Raw genomic sequence first — 12,126 nt, 5'->3', positions numbered from 1 at the left:
AGAGGACACATCACTTCATAACTCTTCACAAGTCTGAAAATTGAAAAAGGTAATTTTTTCCTAAACCATTAAGTTCCCTAAAAACTATTAAATATTTTTCACTTACACACTGAGAAGAGAGAACACAGACCTGGAATATTAAAACGGCCTAGGAAAAAACTATAGTCCTGAAATATTGGAAGATACTAGTGGATCTTAATCTAATCACAAGGAAATATCAGACAAGCCTAAACAGAATTATTTTACAAGAAAAGCAGCCTGTACTCTTTGAAAAATGTCAAAGTCATGAAAAACAAAGCATGAGGAACTGTTCTAGATTTAGAGAAGTCTCAACATGACAAATGTAATGCGTGATTTGGAACCAAAAATATTTATCTTTCTTTCTCTTTATTTCATTTTTCTTTTTCCTTTCTCTTTGCTGTAAAGGATATTACAGGGCAATTGGCAAAATATTAGTAAAGTCTTTAGATCAGCTAATAGCATGGTATCAGTGTTAATTTCTTGCTTTACCTAGCCATATTGTGGTTACATAAAAGAATGTACTTGCCTTTAGAAATAAAGAGACATCATGTATTCAAATGGTTCAGAAAAAAAATCCATATATATTAAAGCATAGCATAATATAATACAGTTGACCTTTGAATAACAGGGGGGTTAGGAGTGCACACCTCCACATAGTAAAAAATCCTCATATCGCTTTTGACTCCCCAGAAACTTCACTAATAATACCCTACTGTTGACCAAAAGCCTTACTGATAATATAAACACTCAATTAACATATATTTTATGCTGTATGTATTATATCCATATAGTTTTTTTTACAATAAAGTAAGCTACAGAGGGATGCCTGGGTGGCTCAGTCAGGTAAGCATCTGACTTCGGCTCAGGTCAGGATCCCAGGGTCCTGGGATGGAGCCTAAACTGGGCTCCCTGCTCAGCAGAAAGTCAGCTCCTCCCTCTGCTCCTCAACCCACTCATGTGCTCTCTCTCAAATAAGTGGATAAAATCTTTAAAAAGAAAAAGGAAGAGGAGGAGGAGGAGGAGAAAGAAAAAGAGAAAGAAAGAAAGAGAGAGAGAAAGAAAAGAAAAGAAAGTAAGGGACACCTGGATGACTCAGTTGGTTAGCATCTGCCTTTGGCTCAGGTCATGTTCCCAGGGTCCTGGGATTGAGCCCCACATCAGGCTCCTTGCTCATGGGGAGCCTGCTTCTCCCTCTGCCTCTGCCTGCCACTCTGCCTGCTTATGCTCTTTCTCTCTCTCTCTCTCTCTCTCTAACAAATAAATGAATAAAATCTTTTAAAAAAAAAAAGGTAAGCTTGAGAAAAGAAAATGTTATCAAGAAAATCAAGGAAGAGAAAAATACATTTCTAGTACTGTACTGTGTTTTTATTGAAAAAATTCTACATGGTATACCCAAGCAATTCAAATCCATGTGGATCAAGGGTAACCTGTATAAATATCAGTTTGTTAACATATAACATAACAGAATATCACAGCCGGGGTAGCTTAAACAACAGAAACTTATTTTGTCCCAGTTCTAGAAGCGGTAAGTCCATGATCAAAGTGTTGTCAGGGCTTTTCCTCTTTTGAGGCCTCTCTCCTTGCCTTGCATTGCCTGCCTTCTCACTGGCCTCACATGGCCTTTTCGCTATGGCAGTACACCTCTGTTGTCTCTCTCTGGATAACTTAATTGCCTCTTCTTATGAGGACACCAGTCAGACTGGATATGGAGCTGCCCTAACCACCTCATTTTAACTTCATTATGTTTTTAAAGGCTCTATTTCCAAATACAGTCACATTCTAAGGTATTGGGATTCAAAAAATTAATTTGGGGAAAGGCACAATGCAGTCCATAACAATGGATTTACATAAAGAGAAACTGATAGACCATATGCAAATATAACATATCAACAACTAGGAACTGGGTAAAGAGCATTCCAACTTTCTGTGAATTTATCCTGTAGCCTTCCTATGGGTCTGAAATTATTTCAAAATTTAAAAAGAAAAAGACCAGTGAGGCACCTGGGTGGCTTAGTCAGTGAAGCAGCCGACTCAGTTTTGGCTCAGGTCATGATCTCAGGGTCTGACTCTGTGCTCAGTGGGGAGTTGGCTTCAGGATTCTCCCTCTGCCCCTCCTCGCACTTGCTCACACTCCTCCCCTCCCAATAAATAAATAAATCTTAAAAAAAAAAAAAAACAAGTGAGAAAAGAAAAAGACCAATAAGAGTTCTACCCTCATGGTGCTTGGGGATTAGGTGGCATACGGTGAACAAGAAAGTAAGAAAAAAAAATGTGGTACTGAGAACCTTCAAGATATCAGATGTGAATAAATGGTATCGTGGAAGGATATAAAAACATCAAGTAAAATGCAAACTCCGACTGACAGGATTTCTAGCCCAGTGGGATGGAAGACAAATCTTGTTAGTTGAATGGATAAGTGATAGAGGTATGCTGAGAGGGCCCCGGGAGCTTAGCGGAGGGCCCTAACTCATGGCAAATTCCTACCAGAATTGCCTCTATGGCTGCAGTGAAAGTGTGGGTGGGGAGAAAGAAGCCGAGGAATATGTCCAGCCTTCCTGGCAGGGCCTTCAACAGGGAAAAGGAGCCCTGGAGGTTCACGGGCAGTACATTCTTGCTCATAGAAAGCTGGGAAGGGGGCACCTGGGTGGCTCAGTCGGTTAAGCATCTGACTCGGTTTCAGCTCAGGTTGTGATCTCATGAGTAGTGGGATCAAGCCCAGAGTGGGGCTCGACACTCAGCAGAGAGTCTGTGTGAGAGGCTCTCTCCCTCTGCCCCTCCCCCTACTCATGCTTGCTCTCTCTCTCTTTCTCAAAAATAAATAAATAAAAAAATTTTTAAAAGGGCGCCTGGGTGGCTCAGTGGGTTGGGCCTCTGCCTTTGGCTTGGGTCATGGTCCCAGGGTCCTGGGATCGAGCCACACATCGGGCTCTGTGCTTGGTGGGGAGACTGCTTCCCCTTCTCTCTCTTCCTGCCTCTGCCTACTTGTGATCTCTGTCTGTAAAATAAATAAAAGCTTTTAAAAAATAATTAATAAATACAAATTTTTAAAATTTAAAAAAAAGAATCTTGTGTTTGGAGAATACTAGCCTCAGAATTTCCAAGATTTTCCAGAATTTCCAAGGTTCTTTCTTTTCTTTTGAACTGAGGGTCCTTCAGTGTAAGGGGTTCCTCTCTATCTGGGGGAGTCAGTGTGGTACCCAGAAGTGATGCAATTCAGTTTTATTCTAATTTCCTTATTTTTTCGAAGATTTTATTTATTCATTTGAGAGAGAGCATGAGCTGAGGGGAGAGGCAAAGGGAGAGGGCTCCAAGCCCAGGAACCAGAGACCATGGGTGACCTGAGCCAAAGGCAGATGTTTAACCATCTGAGTCACGTAGGCACCCCTAGAATTTTAAGAAGTAAGTAAACCTGATGTATTTGGCAGGAAAGGAAAGGGGACAGGAAGTGAGAGGTTGGGGAAGAAGGGTACTATGTTCATAGACTATTAGTCACATGCCAGTAACTGTGCTAGATCCTTCCCCTACATATGCTCACATAAATCATTCCTGTGACATAATTCTGTTATTCTCTTACAGAACAGACAAATTCACAAATTTAAAGTAATTTGCCCAGGATCACCAGCTTGTAATGGCAGTGCCAGGATTAAACATAGGTATATCTTCATCTAGGACCAATGCTCTTCTAATGTCTATCGCTGTTGTGTTAAGTCAGACGGAAGACAGGGCATCTGGCAGACTGTAGTGGCCAGAATGTAGAACAAGGAATCCTGACAAGGCAACAGAACATTTAAGGACATGATTCTCCCAGAAGCTTATACTCTAACAATCCTTCGTTTGTTTCCCTTTCTTCTTTGTCTTCTTCTTTTTTTTTTCTTTTTTCTTTTCTTCCTCTTCTTCTTCTTTTTTTTTTTTTTTTTTTTTTTTTGGTTTGGCCATCTAAAAAGAACTGATTAAACTTTTACCATTTGCAAAAATGTTGTATGATTTTTTTTTTGTTTTTAAATAGAGATGATAGGATCTCCTGGGTAACAGTGGGTTGAGCGTCTGCCTTTGGCTCAGGTCATGATTGAGCCCCACTTCGGGGTCCCTGCTCAGCAATGAATATGTTTCTCCCTCTGCCCCCTGCCTGCTTGTGCACTTGCTCTCTCTCTCCCAAATAAATAAGTAAAATATTTTTAAAAAATAGAGATATGGGGCACCTTGGAGGCTCAGTCAGTTAAGTAGCTGTCTTCAGTTCAGGTCATGATCCCAGGGTCCTGGGATTGAGTCCCACATCGGGCGCCCAGCTCAGTAGAGAGCCTGCTTCTCCCTCTCCCTCTGCTTGCTGCTTTGTCTCCTTGTGTTCTTTCTGCATCTCTCTGTCAAATAAAATCTTTTTTAAAAAAAATAGAGAGAGATAGAGATGATGCTTTATCGGAGTGGTTAAAAATACATAGTTCTGAGGGATACCTGGGTGGCTCAGTTGGTTAGGCAGCTGCCTCCGGCTCAGGTCATGATCCCGGCGTCCTGGGATTGAGTCCCACGTTGGGCTCCTTGCTTGGCAGGGAGCCGGCTTCTCCCTCTGCCTCTGCCTGCCATTCTGTCTGCCTGTGCTCGCTCTCTCTCTCTCTCTCTCTCTGACAAATAAATAAAATCTTAAAAAAAAAAATACATAGTTCTGAGAGCAGCACCAGGAATTGTTATGGAAAATACTGCTTGTCCCCCATACATCAGTACTTGGATGCCAACCTGGGATGTTCTTACTTATTATCTCCTTATAATTAATTATAAATCAATTACAACATGTGTTTGATCATGAAAATAATCCTACACACTTTCTATTTGTCCTGACTTTATTCCATTTAAGATTAAAGGTGGTAATAATATTGAGGGGAATGGTTTGCTGCAGAGAACAACATAAGTAACAAGTAGCACTTACTATGTGCCAGGCTTTATGTTCTAAATGCTTTATGCTTAGTAACTCATTTAGTCTTCACAATAACCCTATAAAGTAGTATACTACAATATTCCTAGTTTATAGATCAAGAAACCAAGGCACAGAGAGGTTAGTAACTTCCCCCAAAATCACATGGTTAATAAATAGCAGATCCAATTTTCAAATTCATTTCCTTTCCTTTTTTTTAAAGATTTATGTATTTAATTATTAGAGAAAGCTGGGCCAGAAGGAGAGAGAGAATTCCCAAGCAGACCTCCCACTGAGCAGAGAGCACACTGTGGGGGGCTTGATCTCAGGACCCTGAGATGATGACCTGGGCCGAAACCAAGAGTAGGATGCTCAACCAACTGAGTCACCCAGGCAACCCCCCACTTTCCTTTTTCAAGACACAAGAAAATTTGCTTTTGAACATTAAGAGAAAAGAAAAGAAGTCATCGCCCCAAACTCTGTTTTTGAGACTAATAATGACCAACATATAGGAAGCAGAGTTTTAAGTGTTTTCCATGTATTATCTAATCTTCATACCTGTTGTGGTATTATCCTTATTTTACCGATGGGGAAAGGAAGACACAAAGAGGTGAAATAACTTGCCCACGGTGCCCAGCTGGTAAGTGGCAAAGTTAATAGAGCAAAGTAAAATGGTGGAAAAATATGAGAGAAGAGGCATTTACAACTTTGGGGTCACTAGGGTGTCCATGGCAGAAGGCAACTTGACCCGAATTTTCTTCACCATTTCTCACTCAAGAAAGAGCAGCTCTCAGAGAAAGCTACTCTTGAGTGAGTAGAGCAGCCATGCCTGGGTGACAGAGGTTTTCATCAGCACATCTGGTTCCTGCCCAGGTCCCTCCCCCACAGGGATGGTGGTTACAAGGCTTCTGTCCTGAATCACTGAGGTGGAGCCTGCAGATGAGAAAGCTGTCAGATTTCGCACAGTCACTGCTTTCACAGACTTTCCTTTAGTCCTCATCTTACCGAAACTTCGAGATCATTCAGCAGGGTTGACGCTCTCTCTAATCCTTCAAGACTCTTCTCTTGCTTTCATTAAGATTCCCTCCTACTTTCTTTTCTACTTCTCTGGCTGCTTCTCTCAAATTCTCCTCTATGTGGCCTTTAAATACCAGCTTCTATCCTGGTGCTCTCTGCCCTCCGCTTGGCTATTTTAGCCCGCCATCGCTGTAAATATCTATGTGCTGCTAACTCCCAAGTTTTTTTGTTTTGTTTTGGAAGGTTTTATTTATTTGAGAGAGAGAGAGAGAGCAAGCAATTGAGGGCACCAGCAGGGGGAGGGGAAGAGAGAGAGAGAGGGAGAAGCAGGCTCCCCAATGAGCAGGGAGCTAGACGCGGGGCTCAATCCCAGGACCCTGAGATCATGACCTGAGCCAAAGGCAGACGCTTAACCCACTGAGCCAGCCAGATGTGGCTGCTAACTCCCCAGTTCAGCTCTAACCTGGTCTCTCTCCCTAGCTCCACCTCTGAGTGTATCTGTATTGTCGACATTTCAGAGTTAGTTCATTCAGAACAGAACTCCTGATCTATGCCCAAAGCTGCTTTTCCTTGCATTTTTAAAAAGATTTTATTTCTTTGAGAGAGAGAGAGAGTAGAGAGAGAGAGAGTGCGTGAGCATAAGCAGGCAGAGAGGCAGGCAGACGGAGAGGAAGAAGCAGGCTCCCTGCTGAGCAAGAAGCCTGATGTGGGGCTCGATCCCAGGACTCTGAGATCATGAGCTGAGCGGAAGGCAGACGCTTTACTGACTGAGCCACCCACGTGCCTCCTCCAGTCTTTTCTATCTTAGTAACTGGGACAAACCAGCTACCAGTTAGTTGTTTGTGCCACAAACATGGGCCCAGCCTTGACCCCATCCAGCTCTGCACTGAGACAGGCGTATTCTTTCTCCAGAATAGCTTTCAGCTCCATCTACCCATCTCCACTGCTCCAGTCCAGGTCAACTCCACCTCTCGCCAGGACAACAGCAATAGCGCCTTAACTGCCTCCGTGCTTTACAGTGTAGCTGGCATCGTCCTTCTCCGGAAACCCCTCGCTGACTGGCCACCTTGACTTACATCAGATCCAAGATTCTTACTGACTGCCTTCAGCTCTCTTCACTTTTTCCCTTGCCTGCCACATTCGAGGACTTCTTTTGGTGCCTGGATCAAGGCAACACTTACCTGCTTCAAAGCCTCTATGAATGCTATTGACTCTGAGTGGACCCTCTCCCCCTCTCTTTTCACTTGGCTCACTCATCTTCCGGGGGCTTGGCTTCCGTGGCATCTCCTAAGACTCCCTGCTCTCTCTTATGTCTCTCATGATGCTCTCGGAATGCTCTTCACGCATTCTGTGCTCTTCCTCCTAAGAGAAGCTGTGTGATTATTTGATTAATATCTAGCTTCTCCAACTGAATATAAGCTCCAGGAGGGCAAGGACTATGTGTTGTCCAGGTGACTGGCAGAGGGCTGACCTTAGACTCAAGATATTTTCTTTTTCAAAATTTTATTTATTTATTTATTTGGGTGGGGCGCAAGCAGGGTGAGCGGCAGGCAGAGAGGGAGAAGCAGACTCCTTGCCCAGTAAGGAGACCCATGTGGGGCTGGATCCCAGGACCCTGGGGATTATGACCTGAGCCGAAGGCAGACACTTAACCAATTGAACCATCCTGGCACCCCAGACTTCAGATATGTTCAGAGCGGCAACTTTCATTGGGCTTCTTGGCTTTTTTTTTTTTTTTTCGGTGTCTGATACATTGGGATTTCTCTTTCACAATCTAACACCTGAGCCCTACGAGAATGGGCAGGGACGGCTTAGCAACTTTACTGCTTGTCTTTTTTCACTCACTTGTGGCAGGAGCTGAAACAGAAGCTGCTGCTGAGAGACCTTGCTAGCCCGGGTGAGGCGGCATCTTGCCATGAGCCACGTGGGAAGAGGCCCTGCCTGTGGGTGAGGTTGGTGTGGCAAAGCGGGAGTTCGGCGAATGATGTCAGTGTCCTGTCTAGGACTCTGACACAGAATGAAAATGCAAGGTTGCAAATTCTGTCTGAGAGAGCTGGAAAGGGGAACTGTGTGATGACTGGGGGTGGCGGTTGGGGGGCTGGGAGAAGTTCAGAAAAGGCAGTACTGGCTACTTTATAATTTACCGCTTAGCTTCTGCTTTCAGCATCTGCTGTGAACAGATGGTGGGTAATGATCTCTTTAGACAACTGAGCCAAGGAGGGAGTACACCTCCCCAGTCTTTGTAAACTATAGGCTGTGTGCTGGCCCAGGAAGGGAGCGATTGCCCTGCAGCAATTGGCAATTAGCTCGGGATCTCCCTCTCCCAACTCAGAAATCTAATCTTTGATTCCTAAGTGAAATATGTTGATATCCTGATCAAATATTGACCTAGGTTTTTCCCCAAATCCCTGTGATTCCTCACTTCCCCCACTCCCAAATCTAGCTATCCTGAAAGGTTTTTTTAGATAACTGAGTGGCCTTTCATACCCTCAGGGGAGATGCCCAACTTGAACAGTCCTATTAAAAGAGGGAAGAATTTTCATGCATTCCTTTCTCCCCATGCTGTTGGGAAACATTTTCCTGGTAATTACATTGTTTAAATAATATAAGTTATTATAAAACTATAAATCCATATGTGTTTTTGTGTTTATAGCTTTTTACAGCTATCAGAAAACAATGTTATAAATTAAACACCAACAAAACTACTGAAGTTAGTAAAATCAAATTACCAGCATCACTTAATGTGACGGGTTATACTTGGGTGAAATGAAGTCACCTGCGACATGAATACGGTAGTGACAGGTACGGGGCAAGTTCTGCGCCGAGCATTCTGCACCACCATCTACTAAGCCATGACTCTGTTCTCCCATCATTTTCCTTTTCCTTGGTTTCTTCATCCCAACATGGCATCATGTAGCTGTCACTTCGGGCTAATGCATTGTTTTCGTATCATTTGCTTCTGTTAATGTTTCATTCGATCATGACAACTTGGCACTTTGGTGCTGAATAGAGCAAGCACAAATGGACCCACGGTACTGAAGTTGTATCATCAGAGGGTCATACAGTTGGTCTAGAACTATACTGTCCCATATGGCAGCCGCTAGCCATATGTGGCTACGGAGCCCTTGAAATATGGATAGTCTGAATTAAGTTGCGTGTATGTAAAACACACTCATATCATATTTTGATGACTTAGAATGAATAAAAGCAGTGTGGCTCATTCAATATTTTAAAAATCAATTTCATGTTAAAATCACATTATTTGGAGTATACTGGGTTAAATAAAATTAATTCCACCTGGGTTTTTGGCTTGTGTTTATTTTTGCTTTTTAAAATATATATCCTAGAGGAGCACCTGGGTAGCTCAGTATGTTAAGCGTCTGCCTTCGGCTCAGGTCATGATCCCAGGGTCATGGGATCATCGAGCCCCGGCATCACAGGGGCAGTGAGGAGTGTGCTTCTCCCTCTCCCTTTGTCCATGGCCCCAGCTCATGCTCTTTCTCTCTCTTTCAGATAAATAAAACCTTAAAAAATTATATATATTCCTAGAAGTTTTCAAATTATACAAGGGGCTCACATTGTAATTCTATGAGACTACATGGTCTAGAATAATTGTGTGTGTGTGAGAGAGAGAATATGTGTACAACAAGCTGAAAATACAAAAAATTCTCATGGAAAACACGTGGGTATCCAAAACACATAGAGTTAGTTTCCAGTTTACCACTGCTCTAGCATTTACTGGCTGTGTTCTTTCTCAGAAGCCAAGGGTACAGAACCAGCCTAGGACTTCCCTTGACTTTCCCTCCAGTATCCTAGTGATATAGTTCTGTGGTTTCCCCACATGACTTCCTTGTAAAAGTGTCTGGGGAAGGCACTTCCATCCCTCCCAGAACATATGTACTGTCATATATGGTCATTTTACAGCCATTTGATCAAAAATTGTTCCCCATTAGGGAAACCCATGGTAGATAAAAAAACAAAACAAAACAAACAAACAAAAAAAGGTGATCATGTACTTTCTGGGCAAACAGATATAACCATTTCCCAGGCTACACAAAACTGCTGAAATTCAGGGGCCACATCAGTTAAGGAACTAGTCTAAAATTATATATAGTGGTGCCTGGGTGGCTCAGTTGGTTGGGTATCTGGCTCGATATTGGTTCAGGTCATGGTCTCCGGGTCGTGGGATTGGGCTCCAAGTCCAGTTCTGTGCTTAGCACGGAATCCGCTTGAGAGTCTCTTTCCCTCTTCCTCTGCCCTTCCTCCCTGCCTCAACTCTCTAAAATAAATAGATAAATCTTTTAAAAATAATAAATAAAGATAATATATAGCCAGCTATCCAATTGCACTCACGTAGCATGTATTTTCTGAGTATCTACACTGACACAAGGCCCCACAGTAGACATGGGTAAAACACAAAGGTAAATAAATCAGGGATTTGCTGTCAGGAAGCTGGCGATCCAATAGAGGGGATAATGACGTGGGTAGGCCTGGTCCAAGGACCCAGAGGGGTTCCTGCAGGACTAATGAAGAGGGTCCTGGGCTTCATGCAGGATAGAAATCAAACCTGAGCCAGCAGTAGGTGAGACCAGAGTTTATTGAAGATATATATGCAGAGAGAGTGTGGAGTGCGAGAGATAAAGGCAGAGAGCATCCAAGAGATTTGGAAGGGAGAGGAGTATAAGTCTTATCTTTACTTGGGGCCTGGGGTTTTATTAGCGACTGTGGTCTGGTATAGAGAACGTGTCCTCTCAGGCATCCAGGAACTGATCAGAACAAGGACAGGATACAGGTGTCCATAAGTCCCTCATTCCCTGAAGCCAGGGGTGTAGGCATCAAGGTATTTGGAGTCAGTGGTGTTAGAGAACCTTTACAAGGACCTCATGCAGTCACTCCTTAGATGTTATCTATGGTACTGGAAGACTCCAGAGACATCATTATCTTTTTGTCCCTTACAAGGTGGACATATGCTATCGCATTACAAGGTGTATATAGACTGAGGTAGGGGTGCAGGTCCTAGCAAGGCAGAAACCAGAAGAGAAGCAAAGAGGGGGAAAAAAAAAACCCCAAACCAGCTTTTCCCCCCACCACGGGGTCCCTTCAGTTTCTCTGTCTCAATAAGACGTGTCAAAATTTCTTCTGTTTTAAATAGCAAAAGTTAATCCAGTATATGTTCCAAGAATAGTCTAAAATGAGTTCTGTACCTGAACACATATAGCTGAACACAACCCTATGAGGTTGTTCCCCATTTTACAGATGAAAAAACCGAGGCAAAGGTTTATAAAATACTTAAAATGTTATATTATTAAGCAGCACTGGCACGTTTCAAACACAAATAGTCATATGAGCTTTTTAGTCACTCTTTTCTATTTTGCTTTACTTTATTATTTTTAAAAAGATTTTCTTTTTAAACAATCTCACAGTCTAGTGGGAAAGAAAATATAAGACAGCTCAGATGGAAGCACAAACAGTGTGGATTTCTGTCACTTGCTACCAAAAAAGTGTGACTAAAATAAACTGTTTCAACATTCTGGCCATGGTCTTCACCCTTCTGTGCCCCCACTCTTGCCTTATAGAAACCAGATCACAGGGAATAAGAGAGAGGTTTTTTGTTTTTTAAGAAAGAGGCTTTTTGTTTGTTTGTTTTTAATTAATTAATTAATTTGATAGAGATCACAAGTAGGCAGAAGGCAGGCAGAGAGAGAGGGGGAAGCAGGCTCCCCGCTGAGCAGAGAGCCTGATGCGGGGCTCAATCCCAGGACCCTGAGATCATGACCTGAGCCGAAGGCAGAGGCCTAAACCACTGAGCCACCCAGGTGCCCCAGAAAGAGGTTTTTGAAAAATGAAATCACTGTGATCAAATGAGAAGTCTGGTAGGATGGGTCAGATAGAACCAAGTGGCAAGTAAGATAAGGACTGAAAAATACCCATGGAATTTAGAAGCTAAGACACTGGAGAGCTTGATGAGACAAATTTTTTCAGGAGGTCAAGTGGAGTGCAGACTCTGGACTAATGAGGGTTGAGGAACAAAGAGATGGTGATGTCATGGAGACAGTGAACTATGTTATTGAACTGGAACCCCTTTTAGGTTGTTGTATCATCCTTTGAGGGTTTGAGATAACTTTAAAGGAAGATAAAAATAAATTCCTTTCACATGGTCAGTAAGCAGATGAAAAGACCCTCAA

This window comes from Neovison vison, chromosome 8, assembly GCF_020171115.1.
Source record: "Neovison vison isolate M4711 chromosome 8, ASM_NN_V1, whole genome shotgun sequence".
In the NCBI taxonomy this organism is placed as follows: Eukaryota; Metazoa; Chordata; class Mammalia; order Carnivora; family Mustelidae; genus Neogale; species Neogale vison.
Note: the sequence above shows the minus strand (reverse complement) of the source record.